The sequence below is a fragment of the Pristiophorus japonicus genome, chromosome 2, assembly GCF_044704955.1.
Source record: "Pristiophorus japonicus isolate sPriJap1 chromosome 2, sPriJap1.hap1, whole genome shotgun sequence".
Classification (NCBI taxonomy): domain Eukaryota; kingdom Metazoa; phylum Chordata; class Chondrichthyes; family Pristiophoridae; genus Pristiophorus; species Pristiophorus japonicus.
The window spans coordinates 373,926,228-373,943,958 of record NC_091978.1 but is presented as its reverse complement, the minus strand read 5'-3'; the positions used below and the strand labels follow the sequence as shown (position 1 = coordinate 373,943,958).

The window sequence follows — 17,731 nt, the reverse complement described above, 5'->3', positions numbered from 1 at the left end:
ATGGTGGTTTACAGGTTTAACAGGCTTTGCAGCTTGCCTGCACACTCGTTGGAGATGTCCCATTGTTCCACAGCCCTTGCAAATGTACTCTTTGAATCGACATGAATGGAAACGATGATCACCCCCGCAGCGCCAACAAGGTGTTAATGGACTTGCATTCATCACCCTTGATGGTGGACTCTGAGTCATCTGCGGACGTGCAGCTGCCGGTATGTGTGACCTGCCCTGTATGTTATGATTCGAAAACATCATCACTTTGTTCACAGTACTTGTAGCAGCACTTGTGTGTTGAGAGATTTGCTTCGTATTGTCACTGATGGCAATGAACGTCTGGGCTATCGCTATGGCCTTACTCAAGGTTGGGGTCTTTACAGTCAAAAGTTTGCGAAGTATGGTTTCGTGGCCAATGCCAAGTACAAAAAAGTCTCTGAGCATGTGCTCCAAATATCATTCAAATTCGCAATGTCCTGCAAGGCATCTTAGCTCTGCAACATAACTCGCCACTTCCTTTAGACCTTTTGTAGGTGTAAAACCGGTACCTCGCCATCAGAACGCTTTTCTTCAGGTTTAAATGCTCTCGGACCAGTGTGCACAAATTGTCATACAATTTCTCCGTGGGTTTCGCTGGAGTGAGCAGATTCTTCATAAGGCCACACGTTGGTGCCCCACAGACGGTGAGGAGGATCGCTCTTCGTTTGACACCGTTCTCTTCCCCATCTAACTTGTTGGCCACGAAGTATTGGTCGAGTTGCTTTCCCAATCATCTCCCTCTGAGAATTTCTCCAGGACGCCCACTGTTCTCTGCAACTTTTGGTTCACTATCTGTATCTCGTCGCCAGTTGTTGTGTATGGAGAAAGAGTCAGACTGAACACTGTGAGCTCAAAGTAAAGTGTGACCGTAGTCTTTCATTGCAGGTCTCCAGAGTGCCTCTCCAACCTGTGAGGCCTCCTTAAATAACTGTGCTCCCAAGGGATTATGGGATCCCTTGGGACTCCAGAGGATGAGCCCTTTGGTGGCTGAACAGAGTAAATACAAGTTTACATATATAACAAGATTAGTGTGCAAAATTAAGGTACATGGTATTGGGGATAATGTATTGACATGGATAGAGAACTGGTTGGCAAACAGGAAGCAAAGAGTGGGAATAAACAGGTCCTTTTCAGAATGGCAGGCAGTGACTAGTGGGGTGCCGCAGGATTCAATGCTGGGACCCCAGCTCTTTACAATATACATCAATGATTTAGACAAAGGAATTGAACGTAATATCTCCAAGTTTGTAGATGACACTAAGCTGGGTGGCAGTATGAACTGCGAGGAGGATGCTAAGAGGCTGCAGGGTGACTTGGACAGGTTAGGTGAATGGGCAAATGCATGACAGATGCAGTATAATGTGGATAAATGTGAGGTTATCCACTTTGGTGGCAAAAACAGGAAGGCAGAATATTATCTGAATGGTGACAGATTAATAAAAGGGGAGGTGCAACGATAACCTGGGTGTCATGGTACATCAGTCATTGAAGGTTGGCATGCAGGTACAGCAGGCAGTAAAGAAAGCAAATGGCATGCTGGCCTTCATAGCGAGGAGATTTGAGTATAGGAGCAGGGAGGTCTTGCTGCAATTGTACAGGGCCTTGGTGAGACCACACCTTGAGTATTGTGTGCAGTTTTGGTCACCTAATCTGAGGAAAGACATTCTTGCTATTGAGGGAGTACCCGTGAAGATTCACCAGACTGATTCCCGGGATGGCATGACTGACATATGAGGAAAGACTGGATCGACTAGCCTTATACTCACTGGAATTTAGAAGAATGAGAGGGGATCTCATAGAAACGTATTAAATTCTGACGGGACTGGACAGGTTAGATGTAGGAAGAATGTTCCCAACTTTGGGGAAGTCCAGAACCAGGGGACACAGTCTAAGGATAAGGGGTAAGCCATATAGGACCGAGATGAGCAGAAACTCTTTCACCCAAAGAGTTGTGAGCCTGTGGAATTCTCTGCCACAGAGAGTTGTTGAGTCCAGTTTGTTAGATATATTCAAAAGGAGTTATGGCTAAAGGGATTAGTGGGTATGGAGAGAAGGCTGGGGTGGGGTACTGAGGTTGCATGATCAGCCATGATCATATTGAATGGTGGTGCAGGCTTGAAGGGCTGAATGGCCTACTCCTGCACCTATTTTCTATGTTTCTATGAGACCGTGATCAAGCGCAGGGCAATTCTCCTCACTTTTTGGGGGTCCACAATATATGGCCTCATCAAAAATCTGCTAGCACCGACGAAACCAATGGAGAAGACATATGCAGAGTTGTGCATGCTGGTTCGGGAACACCTCAAGCCAAAGGAAAGCATTTTAATGGCCAAGTATCGCTTCTATATACACCATCGCTCCGCGGGCCAGGTCGTGGCGAGCTATGTCGCCGACCTAAGACCCCTTGCGGAACTGTGCGTATTTGCTGGATTGTTGGGGGAAATTTTGCGGGACTTTTTGTGCTTGGAATCGGCCACGATTCTTGGCAAACTGCTGTCTGCCGAATCCCTAGATCTGAGCAAGGCCATCACGATAGCCCAGGCTTTCATGTCCACGAACAATAACACTAAACAGATATCATTGCAGCATCGAAGCTCACCGGCAAGTACTGTGCATAAAATAATGCCTTCAGCAGGCAGAACTGTACATGGCCGGGCCTACACGCCTGCAGAGGTCATACCTAGGATGACTCAGAGTCCACTGTGGGGTGTGAATGCGAATCCATTAACACCATGTTGGCACTGCGAGAGTAATTATCGAGCCCATCAATGTCGATTCAAGCACTACGTGTGCAAGGGCTGTGGGACAATGGGGCACCTCCAGCGAATGTGCAGACATACTGCGACTCACCATATGGCAGAGTTGGAAGAAGATGACCGATCCGGTGTGGATCACGCTGAACGAGTGAGAGAGGCAACTCAACCCGAGGCTGAAGAGGAAGTGTATGGGGTACACACCTTCACCACCAAAAGCCCTCCGATAATGTTAAAAGTCAAATTAAACCGCATTCCAGTTTCCATGGAATTGGACACATGGGCGAGTCAATCAATTATGAGCCAAAAGGCTTTTGAGAAACTGTGGGGCAACAAGGCACAAAGGCCAAAACTAGGCCCGATCCACACCAAGCTGCACACTTACACCAAAGAGCTTATACCAGTCATTGGCAATGCGGCAGTGAAGGTATCGTATGATTGAACTGTGCATGATTTACCACTATGGATTGTACCAGGCGATGGCCCAACGCTGTTCGGCAGAAGCTGGCGAGGAAAGATCTGATGGAACTTTGACGACATCAAACACTGTCTTCGGTGGATGACGCCTCGTGCGCCCAAGTGCTAAACAAATTCCCGTCATTATTCGAGCCAGGCATCGGCAACTTCACAGGCACCAAAGTGCAGATCCATCTAGTCCCTGATGCACGACCCGTTCATCACAAGGCCCGAGCGGTTCCATACGTGATGCGAGAGAAAGTCGAGATCTAGCTGGACAGACTTCAATGAGAGGGAATCATATCACCAGTCGAGTTCAACAAGTGGGCCAGTCCAATTGTTCCGGTGTTGAAGAGTGATGGGACGGTCAGAATCTGCGGGGACTACAAGGTAACGATCAACCGAATCTCGTTACAGGACCAGTACCCACTACCCAAAGCAGATGACCTGTTTGCAATGCTAGTAGGGGGGGGAGTCGTTCACCAAGTTGGATCTAACTGCTGCTTACATGACACAGGAACTGGCTGAATCTTCAAAAAAATTGATGTGCATTAGCACAAAGGACTGTTCATATACCACAGATGCCCCTCTGGGATTCGCTCGGCTGCAGCCATCTTCCAGAGGGACATGGAGAGTCCGCTGAAATCGGTTCCGCGCACTGTGGTGTTTCAAGGCGACATCCTGATCACGGGTCGCAACACCACCGAACACTTGCACAACCTGGAAAAGGTTCTAAAGCGATTGGACAGAGTGGGACTCAGGCTGAAACTCTCCAAGTGTATTTTCCTGGCGGCAGAGGTTGCATTTCTGGCTTGAAAGATTATGGCGGACGGCGTCAGACCCACGGACTCCAAGATGGAGGCCATCAAGAATGCACCCAGACCACAGAATGTGATGAAACTGCGTTCGTTCCTGGGACTCCTCAACTATTTTGGTAACTTTCTACCGGGGTTGAACACTTTGCTGGAAACCTTGCATTTATTGCTATGCAAGGGTGACGACTGGGTTTGGGGTAAATCTCAAGAGACAGCCTTTAATAAGTTACTTGTATTGTATGACTTGTGTAAACGTTTAGTACTAGCTTGTGATGCATCTTCGTACGGGGTCGGTTGTGTGTTACAGTAAGCCAATGTGTCAGGCAAACTGCAACCGGTTGCATATGCATCCAGAAGTTTATCCAAGGCTGAAAGAGCCTACAGTATGGTTGAGAAAGAAGCATTAGCATGCGTATACGGGGTTAAGAAAATGCACCAATACATATTTAGACTCCGGTTCAGCTCGAAACCGACCACAAGCCACTCATTTCGCTGTTCTCAGAAAGCAAAGGTATTACCATCAATGCTTCGCCCATCAACGATGGGCACTAACGTTATCTGTGTATGACTATGTAATCCACCAGAGACCAGGCACTGAGAACTGTGCTGATGCCCTCAGTTGGCTACCATTGCCCACCACCGGGGTGGAAATGGCGTAACCCGCAGACTTACTTCTTGTAATGGATGCTTTTGAGAGCGAGGAGTCACCCGTCATGACTAGCCAGGACCCTGTGCTATCACTTGTAAAAAGCTGCGTCCTTAATGGGAGCTGGTCGGCGATTCCCGGGGAAATGCAAGATGAAATTAAGCCGTTCTACGGACGCAAGGATGAAATGTCCATCCATTCAGATTGTCTCCTATGGGGGAATCACGTAGTTTTGCCAAAAAAAGGCAGGGAAACGTTTTTTCCAAAAATTGGCAGGGAAACGTTTATACGCGACCTACACAGTAACCACCCAGGCATAGTCATGATGAAGGCTGTCGCCAGGTCGCACGTTTGGTGGCCCGGCATTGACTCGGAATTGGAGGCATGCGTACACCAATGTAACACTTGCTCACAATTGAGCAAAGCACCAAGGAAGGTCCCACTGAGTCTGTGGTCATGGCCCTCCAAACCGTGGTCCAGGGTCCACGTAGATTTTGCTGGCCCCTAGATGTTCCTAGTAGCAGTGGATGCTTACTCTAAATGGATTGAAAGTATAATAATGTCATCATGTACGTCCACTGCCACCATTGAAATCCTCTGGGCCATGTTCACCACCCATGGTTTGCCCGACGTCCTTGTTAGTGACAATGGACCGTGTTTCACCAGCTCGGAATTCAATGAGTTCATGACCCGCAATGGCATCAAGCATGTCAGGTCTGCCCCGTTTAAGCCCGCATCCAATGGTCAAATGGAACGGGTAGTCCAAACTATCAAGCCGAGCTTGAAACGCGTAACGGATGGTTCCCTGCAGACCCGGTTATCTCGGATTCTGCTCAGCTACCGGACGCAACCCCACTCGCTTACTGGTGTTCCCCCGGCAGAATTGCTAATGTTTTAGCCAAGGAGGGGAATAGAGTGTTTGTTGTCAAACTTGTGAATGGACAAACGTGCAGAAAGCACTTGGATCAGACCAAACTGCGGTTCACTGACAACCAAGAACAGTTTGAAGAGGACATTACCATCATTGATCCACCCACACACACCCAACCAGCAATCGACCTCGCTGTCAACCTCGAGGATGAACCCACCATGCCCGACAGTCCGATCAGACCAGCCACACCGCAGTGCAGCAATGATCTGACCGACTCACCCAGGCCAGGACTTCAACTCGGGTGATCAACCCGGGAACGCAGAGCCCTGGATCGCCTCAACTTGTAAATAACTTGTATCTAAGACTTTGGGGGGGAATGATGTTATGTATGTAAACTTTACTAATGTGTAAGACGTGCCACCAGGGGGCGCACCTGTGCAGGTATAAAAGGCAGTCTACCATGCTGCCTCCTCACTCTGGGGTTACACTGAAGAGACCAAGGTCACAACAGTTTGAGCTTACAGCACAGTCTTGTGGAGTTATTCTGAACATAACACTGATTCTAAACCTGGGGCTAATCTTTAATCTTTAATCCTCTGCAGTGTTAGCAGAGGAGAGCTTCGGGCACAGACAATAATTCAGCTGCCTGTTAGTAGCCCTGAGGTTTTTCCACCCATTATTCTGATGTGCACAACGCCCATAGTGTTTCAACTTCTACAATACCTCGTGTCTGAGTTAGAGAACAGGGCTTATATCATTGATCATTTCATCGCTTAGTCGCTTAAAGCAACACAGAGGTCCAAATAAACAAGTGTGCGTGAGGTCACCAAATCTCAGCTTAGCCTGACCCCCTATTCCTCTGGCATCTTTTGCTCCTTTAAGCACCTCACCTTGTTCCATTGCCTCTCCTATAAAATCCTGTCTTTCTACTGCCCATCCAAGCCTCGCATCAACTTCTCATGAGATACCCTCACTCCTGAGCCCCTCAGCCTCTGCACCGAGCAAATTCTCAAGCTCCATTATTTTTGGGAGATGACTGCACCATTGTGGTTTCACTGGGGCACGTGTCCGCTTCGAGGGAGGGAGGAATTTCACTGCAGCACCTCAGCCCGGTGTACCAGTCGATGTGAGAACATGGGGTGTGCGGACTAGAATTCCAATTTGCGGCTTTCCCAGCAACTGCCTTCGGCCAGTCGACATTGAAAAAGCTTCCAAGTTTCATTTCCCTCTGGATCTAATCCTGGAATTGTGTTCGCCTGCTGCCCAGGTCTGGGAATTTCTGAGCCAATTAGTCGATTCCATTGCACCCGCGCGTTAACACAATTAACGTAGAGATCATAGAAACATAGTAAATAGGTGCAGGAGAAGGCCATTCGGCCCTTCGAGCCTGCACCACCATTCAATATAATCATGGCTGATCATTCACTTCAGTACCACTTTCCTGCTTTCTCTCCATCCTCCTTGATCCCTTTAGCCGTAAGGGCCATATCTAACTCTCTCTTGAATATATCCAATTAACTGGCATCAATAACTCTCTGTGGTAGGGAATTCCACAGGTTAACAACTCTCTGAGTGAAGAAGTTTCTCCTCATCTCAGTCCTAAATGGCTTACCCCTTATCCTTAGACTATGTCCCCTGGTTCTGGACTTCCCCCAACATCGGGAACATTCTTCCTGCATCTAACCTGTCCAGTCCCGTCAGAATTTTATATGTTTCTATGAGATCCCCTCTCATCCTTCTAAACTCCAGTGAATACAGGCCCAGTCGATCCAGTCTCTCCTCATATGACAGTCCTGCCATCCCGGGAATCAGTCTGGTGAACCTTCGCTGCAGTCCCTCAATAGTAAGAACGTCCTTCTTCAGATTAGGAGATCAAAACTGAACATAATATTCCAGGTGAGGCCTCACCTAGGCCCTGTACAACTGCAGTAAGACCTCCCTGCTCCTATACACAAATCCCCTAGCTATGAAGGCCAACATACCATTTGCCTTCTTCACCGCCTGCTGTACCTGCATGCCAACTTTAAATGACTGATGTACCATGACACCCAGGTCTCGTTGCACCTCCCCTTTTCCTAATCTGCCGCCATTCAGATAATATTCTGCCTTTGTGTTTTTGCCACCAAAGTGGATAACCTCACATTTATCCACATTATACTGCATCTGCCATGCATTTGCCCACTCACCTAACCTGTCCAAGTCACCCTGCAGCCTCTTAGTGTCCTCCTCACAGTTCACACCGCCACCCAGCTTAGTGTCATCTGCAAACTTGGAGATATTACACTCAATTCCTTCATCTAAATCATTAATATATATTGTAAATAGCTGGGGTCCCAGCACTGAGCCCTGCGGTACTCCACTAATCACTGCCTGCCATTCTGAAAAGGACCTGTTTATCCTGACTCTCTGCTTCCTGTCTGCCAACCAGTTCTCTATCCACGTCAGTGTATTACCCCCAATACAATGTGCTTTAATTTTGCACACTAATCTCTTGTGTGGGACCTTGTCAAAAGCCTTTTGAAAGTCCAAATACACCACATCCACTGGTTCTCTCTTGTCCACTCCCTTACCAGTTACATCCTCAAAAAATTCTCGAAGATTTGTCAAGCATGATTTCCCTTTCATAAATCCATGCTGACTTGGACCGATCCTGTCACTGCTTTCCAAATGTGCTGCTATTTCATCTTTAATAATTGATTCCAACATTTTCCCCACTACTGATGTCAGGCTAATCGGTCTATAATTCCCCGTTTTCTCTCTCCCTCCTTTTTTAAAAAGTGGTGTTACATTAGCTACCCTCCAGTCCATAGGAACTGATCCAGAGTCAATAGACTGTTGGAAAATGATCACCAATGCATCCACTATTTCTAGGGCCACTTCCTTAAGTACTCTGGGATGCAGACTATCAGGCCCCAGGGATTTATCGGCCTTCAATCCCATCAATTTCCCTAACACAATTTCCTGACTAATAAGGATTTCCTTCGGTCCTCCTTCTCACTAGACCCTCAGTCCCCTAGTATTTACGGAAGGTTATTTGTGTCAACTGATACATTTTTTAAATTCCTCTTTTGATAGGAGTATGGCGCTGATGCACATTTGGTGATTTCACATGCCGATCGGCTGCACCAGGAGCCAGATAATACAATGGCTAAAGCACAGGAGGAGGCCATTTGGCCCGTCGAGCCCGTGCCGGCTCTCTGCTGGAGCACTTCAGCCAGTCCCACTCCCCCGCCCTTTCCCTGTAGCCCTGCAAACTGTTTTCCTTCAGGTACATATCCAACTCCCTTTTGAAAGATAAAATTGAGTCTGCCTCCACCACCCTCTCAGGCAGCGCATTCCAGATCCTAACCACTCGCTGCGTAAAAGCGTTTTTCCTCGTGTCGCCTTTGGTACTTTTGCCAATCGCCTTAAATTTGTGTCCTCTGGTTCTCGACTCTTCCGCCAATGGGAACAGTTTCTCTCGATCTACGCTGTCCAGATCCCTTATGATAAACACCTCCATCAAATCTCCTCTCAACCTTCTCTGCTCTAGAATTGGACACAAAAGACCAGTTGAGGCCGAACCAGTGTTTCATCATAATTTCCACACTTTTGTACTCTATGCCTCTATTCATGAAGCCCAGGATCCTGTATGTTTTTTTAACCGCTTTCTCAATCTGCCCTGCCACCTTCAACAATTTGTGCACACATACCCCGAGGTCTCTCTGTTCATGCACCCCCTTTAGGATTGTACCCTTTAGTTTATATTTCCTCTCCTCATTCTTCCTACCAAAATGTATCACTTTGCACTTCTTTGCGTTAAATTTCATCTGCTACATGTCCGCCCATTCCACCAGCCTGTCTGTGTCCTCCTGAAGTCTATCCCTCTCCTCCTCACGGTTCACTATACTTCCAAGTTTTGTGTTATCTGCAAATTGTGAAATTGTGCCCTGTACACCCAAGTCCAAGTCATTAATATATATCCAGAAAAGCAGTGTCCCAGTCCCGAGCCCTGCTCTCTGTTCCCCGTCACTCGGCCAATGCTGCCACTAGTCCTTTTTTCCATGGACTTCAACTTTGCTGGAAAGCCTATTGTGTGGCACCTTGTCAAACGCCTTCTGGAAATCCATTTACACCATGTCAACCGCATTGCTCTCATCAACCTTCTGTGTTACCTCATCAAAAAACTCAATCAAGTTAATTAAACACGATTTGCCTTTAACAAATCTGTGCTGGCTTTCCTTAATTAGTCCACACTTGTCTGAGTGACTGTTAACTTATCGTTTCTAAAAGCTTCCCTACTCCCGAGGTTAAACTAACTTCCTGCAGTTGCTGGGTTTAACCTTACACTTTTTTGAGCAAGTAATATTTGCAATTCTCCAGTCCTCTGTCACCACCCCAGTATCTAAGGAGGATTGGAAGATTATAGCCAGTATCTCTGTGATTTCCACCGTGACCTTCCTCAGCATCCGAGGATGCATCCTATCTGGTCCTGGTGACTTATCAACTTTAAGTACAGACAGACTTTCCAGTACCTCCTCTTTATCAATTTTTATTCTATCCAGTATCTCAACTACCTCCTCTTTCACTATGTCAATGACAGCATCTTTTTCCTTGGTGAAGATAGATGTAAACGACTTATTTAGTACCTCAACCATGCCCTCTGTCTCCATGTGCAGGTCTACTTTTTGGTTCCTAATCAGGCCCACCTCTCCTCTTACTATCCAGTTATTATTTATATGCCTATAGAAGACTTTTGAATTCCCTTTTATGTTAGCTGCCAATCTATAATCATACTCTCTCTTTACCCCTCTTATTTTCTTTTTCACTTCCCCTCTGAACTTTCTATATTCAGCCTGATTCTCACTTGTACATCATACATGCCCTTTCTGCAAATGGAGAGAAGAACAAATAAAGCGTTTCGAGGAGTTGGGTAAGCAATCAATAATCAATTGGTAAATTACTTTCAAGTCACTGGTGAAATGGGCAGAAACATGGCAGATGAAATTTAACACAGAGAAATGTAAAGTGATGCATTTTGGAAGGAAGAATGAGGAGAGACGATATAAACTAAATGGTACAATTTTAAAGGGGGTGCAGGCACAGAGAGACCTGGAGTTCACATACACAAATCTTTGAAAGTGGCAAGACAAGTTGAAAAGGCTGTTAAAAATGCAATCTGGATCCTTGGGTTTATTAATATAGACATAGATTACAAAAGCCAGGAAGTTATGGTAAACCTTTATAAATCATTGGTTCGGCCCCAGCTTTAGTATTGTGTCCAATTCTGAGCACCACACTTTAGGAATGACGTCAAGGCCCTGGAGAGGGTAAAGAGTAGGTTTACCAGGATGGTACCAGGGATGAGGGAATTCAGTTATGCAGAGAGCCTGGAGAAGTTGGGATTGTTCTCCTTAGAGCAAAGAAGATTAAGGGGAGATTGAATAGAAGTGTTCAAAATTATGGCGTTTTGATAGAGCAATTAAGGAGAAACTGTTTCCATTGGCGGGATGGTCGATAACCAGAGGACGCAGACTTAAGATCATTGGAAAAAAAGCCAGGGGCAGATTACAACAATTTCATTGTGATCAGGAACGCATGCCTGAAAGGGCGGTGGAAGCAGATTCAATAATAACTTTCAAAAGGGAATTAAATAAATACTTGCAGAGGGAAAAATAGCAGGGCTATGGGGAAAGCGCAGGGGAGTGGGACTGATTGGATAATTATTTCAAAGAGTCGGCACAGACACAGTGGGCCAAATGGCCTCCTTCTGTGCAGTACAATTTTAGCATTCTAATATTATAACATTTTTAAAATGTTATCAATCAAAGAAGGATGTAATCAGCCTTCATTTCACTTCCCATCGCTAGTCTCCTGCAAAAATATCCCTCCTGTTGCATGGATAGCCTCACCGTTATAATTACCACACTATTCGAGACAATAACTTTCAAAAGGGAATTGGATAAATACTTGAAAGTGGAAAAATTAGCTGGGCTTCGGGGAAGGAGCGAGGTAGTGGGACTAATTGGATCGCTTTTTCAAAGGGCCAGCACAGCCACGATGGGCCAAATGGCCTCCTTCTCTGCTGTGTCCATTCTATGATTCAATTTGAATCATCCGAAAACACAGCGTTAGTTTCCACATGTACGCTGATGACACCCAGCTCTCCCTCACTACCACTTCTCTCGACCCCTCCACAGTCTCTAAATTGTCAGACTACTTGTCCAACATCCAGTTCTGGATGAGCAGAAATTTTCTCCAATTGGGAAGACCGAAGCCATTGTTTTCGGTCCCCACCACAAACTCCGTTCCCTAGTCACTGACTCCATCCCTCTCCACAACTCCTCTGAGGCTGAACCAGACTGTTTGCAACCTTGGTGTCATATTTGACCCTGAAATGAGCTATCGACCACATATCTGCAGCATAACTAAGACCGCCTATTTCTACCTCTGTTACATCGCCCGTCTCCGCCCTTGCCTCAACTCATCCGCTGTTGAAGCCCTCATCCATGCCTTTGTTACCTCTAGACTTGACTAATTCCAACGCACTCCTGGCTGGCCTCCCACATTCTATTCTACGTAAACTGGAGGTGATCCAAAATTCAGTTGCCTGTGTCCTAACTCGCACCGAGTCCCGCTCACCCATCACCCCCTGTGCTTGCTGGCCTGCATTGGCTTCCGGTTAAACAACGCCTCAATTTCAAAATTCTCATCCTTGTTTTCAAATCCCTCCATGGCCTCGCCCCTCCCTATCTCTGTAATCTCCTCCAGCCCCACAACACCCACACCCCTCCCACCCCAAGATGTCTGCGCTCCTCTAATTCTGTCCTCTTGAGCATCGCTCCACCATTGGTGGTCATGCCTTCTGTTGCCTAGCTCTGGAACTCTCTCCCTAAACCTCTCCGCCTCTCTACCTCTCTTTCTTCCTTCAAGCCGCTCCTTAAAACCAACCTTTTTGACCAAGCCTTTGGTCACCTGCGTTAATTTCTACTTATGCGGCTCGGTGTCAAATTTTTTATCCCATAACACTCTTATGAAGCGCCTTGGGACGTTTCACTATGTTAAAGGCGCTATATAAATACTTGTTGTTGTTGTCGAACTGTCCCTTTTTATGACCTGTGTATCTAAACTTTCATCTCCTGGTGATTTTCCATAATTTCTTGACACAATTTTCTATCATCAACAGATTTTTATAACGTTCCCTCAATTCCTAAGTCTAGAATATTTTTGATATATGGTAAATAAAATAGCTCAACACAGCCCCAGTTTCTAAATCATTCTAGTCTGAGCTACCTCATTTTACCCTTAGCTTTGCTTTTTGCCCTCCAACAATCTTTCTATCCAAGTGGCCACGTGTCCCTTAATTCCAAGTCTCATTATGTCACCTCTGATTCCTAATCAATACATTTTGGAAGTCCATATTAATCACATCCGGTGTTTCCAAAGGTTCCAGCAGGTTTGTCGAGCGTAGCCTGCCTTTTAGAATTCTGTGTTGATTGGCCACTGAAGTGGTACAGGTTTAATACTGGGATGGTGCAGAGAACCAAATCCTGTCTGGGGGGGCAAGACCCTAACCCTGCGGACAGAGACCCTAACCCTGGGGACAGAGACCCTAACCCTGGGGACAGAGACCCTAACCCTGCGGACAGAGACCTTAATCCTGCAGAGACCCTAACCCTGGGGACAGAGACCCTAACCCTGGGGACAGAGACCCTAATCCTGTAGAGACCCTAACCCTGGGGACAGAGACCCGAACCCTGGGGACAGAGACCCTAATCCTGCGGCCAGAGACCCTAACCCTAGGGACAGAGATCCTAATCCTGCGGACAGAGACCTTAACCCTGGGGACAGAGACCCTAACCCTGCGGACAGAGACCCTAACCGTAGGGACAGAGACCCTAATCCTGCGGACAGAGACCTTAACCCTGGGGACAGAGACCCTAATCCTGCAGAGACCCTAACCCTGGGGACAGAGACCCTAACGCTGCGGACAGAGACCCTAACCCTGCGGACAGAGACCCTAACGCTGCGGACAGAGACCCTAACCCTGCGGACAGAGACCCTAACGCTGCGGACAGAGACCCTAACCCTGCGGACAGAGACCCTAATCCTGCAGAGACCCTAACCCTGGGGACAGAGACCCTAACGCTGCGGACAGAGACCCTAACCCTGCGGACAGAGACCCTAACGCTGCGGACAGAGACCCTAACCCTGCGGACAGAGACCCTAACCCTGCGGACAGAGACCCTAACGCTGCGGACAGAGACCCTAACGCTGGTTGGTGCAGACTCAGTAGACCGAATGACTTCCTTCTGTGTTGTACTATTCTAATGGCGGCCCCGGCCTGTGAGAGACCATTGGCGGCAGGTCGAGGTCATAAAAGGAGCGGCGTGCGGCAGCCCTGAAGTAACGTGGCGTGGTGGCATGCCACTGCAAGGTACAGCGCGAGCCAGTCCGAGAGGGCGACGGCTGTGAAGAGGGCGACTGGATTAGACATCAACATAATCCGGCTCGCTGATTGGAGCGTGGGCAGATACAGCAGGAGCGGCGAGTTCTGGGCGAAGGAGGGTCCAGAGTTTGCAGAGTGACATGATTGGGGCTGAAGCGAGGGCCCAGGGGCAGCACGGGCCAGCCCACACTGCAATATGTGTATGCACTAGGTCTGTGCAGCAGAGCTGGTCTCCAGTGGTCTTGGGTAATCCTTGCCACTGGATCAAGACCTCGCTCTGTCATGCCCGGTGGTGGCTGGTGTGCAACGGCCACCACAAGTTTAAGGATTGCTACCAGTGCCACGTGCTATTCACAGTAGGAATTGCAGGATTGATCAGGTGAATACGTGGCTTGAGGAGTGGTGCAAGGAGGAGCGATTCAAATTCCTGGGACATTGGAACCGGTTCTGGGGGAGGTGGGACCAGTACAAACCGGACGGTCTGCACCTGGGCAGGACCGGAACCAATGTCCTAGGGGGAGTGTTTGCTAGTGCTGTTGGGGAGGGTTTAAACTAATATGGCAGGGGGATGGGAATCAATGCAGGGAGGCAGAGGGAAGTAAAATGGGGGCAGAAGCATAAAGGTAGGAAGGAGAAAAGCAAGAGTGGAGGGCAGAGAAATCAAGGGCAAAAATCAAAAAGGGCCATAATACAACATAATTCTAAAATGACAAAGAGTATTAAAAAAAACAAGTCTGAAGGCTCTGAGTCTCAATGCGAGGAGCATTCGTAATAAGGTGGATGAATTGACTGCACAGGTAGCTGTTAACGGATATGATGTCATTGGGATTACGGAGTCATGGCTCCAGGGTAACCAAGGTTGGGAACTCAACATCCAGGGGTATTCAATATTCAGGAAGGACAGTCAGGAAGGAAAAGGAGGTAGGGTAGCATTACTAGTTAAAGAGGAGATTAATGCAATAGTAAGGAAGGACATTAGCATGGATGATGTGGAATCTATGTGACTTTAATCTGCATATTGATTGGGATCACCAAACTGGTAGCAATATTGGAGGAGGAATCCTGGAGCGTATAAGGGATGGTTTTCTAGACCAATATGTCGAGGAACCAACTAAAGAGCAAGTCATCCTAGACTGGGTCTTGTGTAACGAGATAGGATTAATTAGCAATCTGGTCGTGCGGGGCCCCTTGGGGAAGAGTGACCGTAATATGGTAGAATTCTTCATTAAGATGGAGAGTGACACAGTTAATTCAGAGACTAGGGTCCTGAACTTAAAGAAAGGAAACTTCGACGGTATGAGACGTGAATTGGCTAGGATAGACTAGAGAATGATACTTAAAGAGTTGACGGTGGATAGGCAATTGTGAACCTGTGGAATTCTCTACTACAGAAAGTTGTTGAGGCCAGTTCGTTAGATAAATTCAAAAGGGAGTTAGATGTTGCCCTTACGGCTAAAGGGATCAAGGAGTATGGAGAGAAAGCAGGAATGGGGTACTGAAGTTGCATAATCAGCCATGATCATATTGAATGGCGGTGCAGGCTCGAAGGGCCGAATGGCCTACTCCTGCACCTATTTTCTATGTTTCTATGTTTCCACACTTGGGAAAGCAAATTATGAGGACACAAAAAATCTGCAAAGGGATATAGACAGGCTAAGTGAGTGGGCAAAAATTTGGCAGATGGAGTATAAAGTAGGAAAATATAAGGTTATCCACTTTGGCAGAAAAAATAGAAAAGCAAATTACAATTTAAATGGAGAAAAATTGCAAAGTGCTGCAGTACAGAGGGACCTGGGGGTCCTTGTGCATGAAACACAAAAAGTTAATATGTAGGTACAGCAAGTGATCAGGAAGGCAAATGGAATGTTGGCCTTTATTACAAGGGGGAGAGAGTATAAAAGCAGAGAAGTCCTGCTACAAATGTACAGGGTATTGGTGAGGCCACACCTGGAGTACTGCGTACACTTTTGCTCTCCGTATTTAAGAAAGGATATACTTACATTGAAGGCTGTTCAGAGAAGGTTGACGAGGTTGATTCTGGAGATGAGGGGGTTGACTTAAAACACCAGTGTGTTCACACCGGGGAGAGAGACCGTTCACCTGCTCCGAGTGTGGGAAGCGATTCACTCAATCCTCCGACCTGCTCATACACCAGTGTGTTCACACCGGGGAGAGAGACCGTTCACCTGCTCCGAGTGTGGGAAGCGATTCACTCAATCCTCCGACCTGCTCATACACTAGTGTGTTCACACCGGGGAGAGAGACCGTTCACAGGTTGAGCAGGTTGGGCCTGTGCTCATTGGAATTTAGAAGAATGAATGGTGATCTTATCAAAACTCGTAAGATTCTGAGGGGGTATGACAGGACAGTTGCAGAAATGATGTTTCCCCTTGTGGGGGAATCTAGAACTAGGGAGCATAGTTTCAGAATAAGGGATCGCCCATTTAAAATTGAGATGAGGAGGAATTTCTTCTCTCAGAGGGTTGTAAATCTGTGGAATTCTCTACCCCAGAAAGCTGTGGAGGCTGGGTCATTGAATATATTTAAGGCAGAGAAAAGACAAATTTTTGGGTGATCAGGGAATAAACATTTATGGGGAATGGGCAGGGAAGTGGAACTGAGTCCATGATCAGATCAGTCATGATTTTATTAAATGGCAGAGCAGGCTTGAGGAGTCAAATGGCCTACTCCTGCTCCTATTTCTTGTGTTCTTGTGTTCAACATGAAGTTCGGACCTGGAATATTATGTCCTTCATAGTAACACCTGTGAACTCATCCCTTTTTGGTTTGCAAGCAAGTCATCCTCGATAAAAATTCGAGGGACCGCCTAAGAAGAAATTGGTCGCAATCTTGCCTTTGAGACAGGTTGTGGGTTCAAGTCCCATTCCAGAGACTTGAACACATAATCTAGATTGACACTCCAATGCAGTACTGAGGGAGCGCCGCACTATCGGAGGGGCAGTACTGAGGGAGTACTGCAATGTCGGAGGGTCAGTGCTGAGGGAACGGCGCACTGTCGGAGGGGCAGTACTGAGGGAGTGCTGCAATGTCGGAGGGTCAGTGCTGAGGGAGCGCCGCACTGTCGGAGGGGCAGTACTGAGGGAGTGCTGCAATGTCGGAGGGTCAGTGCTGAGGGAGCGCCGCACTGTCGGAGGGGCAGTACTGAGGGAGTGCTGCAATGTCGGAGGGTCAGTGCTGAGGGAGTGCCCCACTGTCGGAAGGGCAGTACTGAGGGAGCCCCGCACTATCGGAGGGGCAGTACTGAGGGAGTGCTGCAATGTCGGAGGGTCAGTGCTAAGGGAGCACCGCACTGTCGGAGGGGCAGTACTGAGGGAGCACCGCACTGTCGGAGGGGCAGTACTGAGGGAGTGCTGCAATGTCGGAGGGGCAGTGCTGAGGGAGTGCCCCACTGTCGGAAGGGCAGTACTGAGGGAGCCCCGCACTATCGGAGGGGCAGTACTGAGAGAGTGCTGCAATGTCGGAGGGTCAGTGCTAAGGGAGCACCGCACTGTCGGAGGGGCAGTACTGAGGGAGCACCGCGCTGTCGGAGGGGCAGTACTGAGGGAGTGCTGCAATGTCGGAGGGGCAGTACTGAGTGAGTGCTGCAATGTCGGAGGGGCAGTACTGAGGGAGCACCGCACTGTCGGAGGGGCAGTACTGAGGGAGCACCGCACTGTCAGAGGAACAGTACTGAGGGAGTGCTGCAATGTCGGAGGGGCAGTACTGAGGGAG

The 17,731-nt window shown here is 47.7% G+C and overlaps 1 protein-coding gene across 1 annotated transcript in view; it reads right to left on the bottom strand.

Annotated features, from left to right (window-relative positions):
* Positions 1 to 16,278, bottom strand: part of LOC139235120 (clathrin light chain A-like) — a 93,932-nt gene extending 77,654 nt beyond the window's left edge. The window contains exon 1 of the mRNA XM_070866316.1: positions 16,000 to 16,278. The gene's annotated coding sequence lies outside the window, so the exon portion shown is untranslated. The remainder of the gene's footprint in view (positions 1 to 15,999) is intronic.
* Positions 16,279 to 17,731: the final 1,453 nt, after the last annotated feature.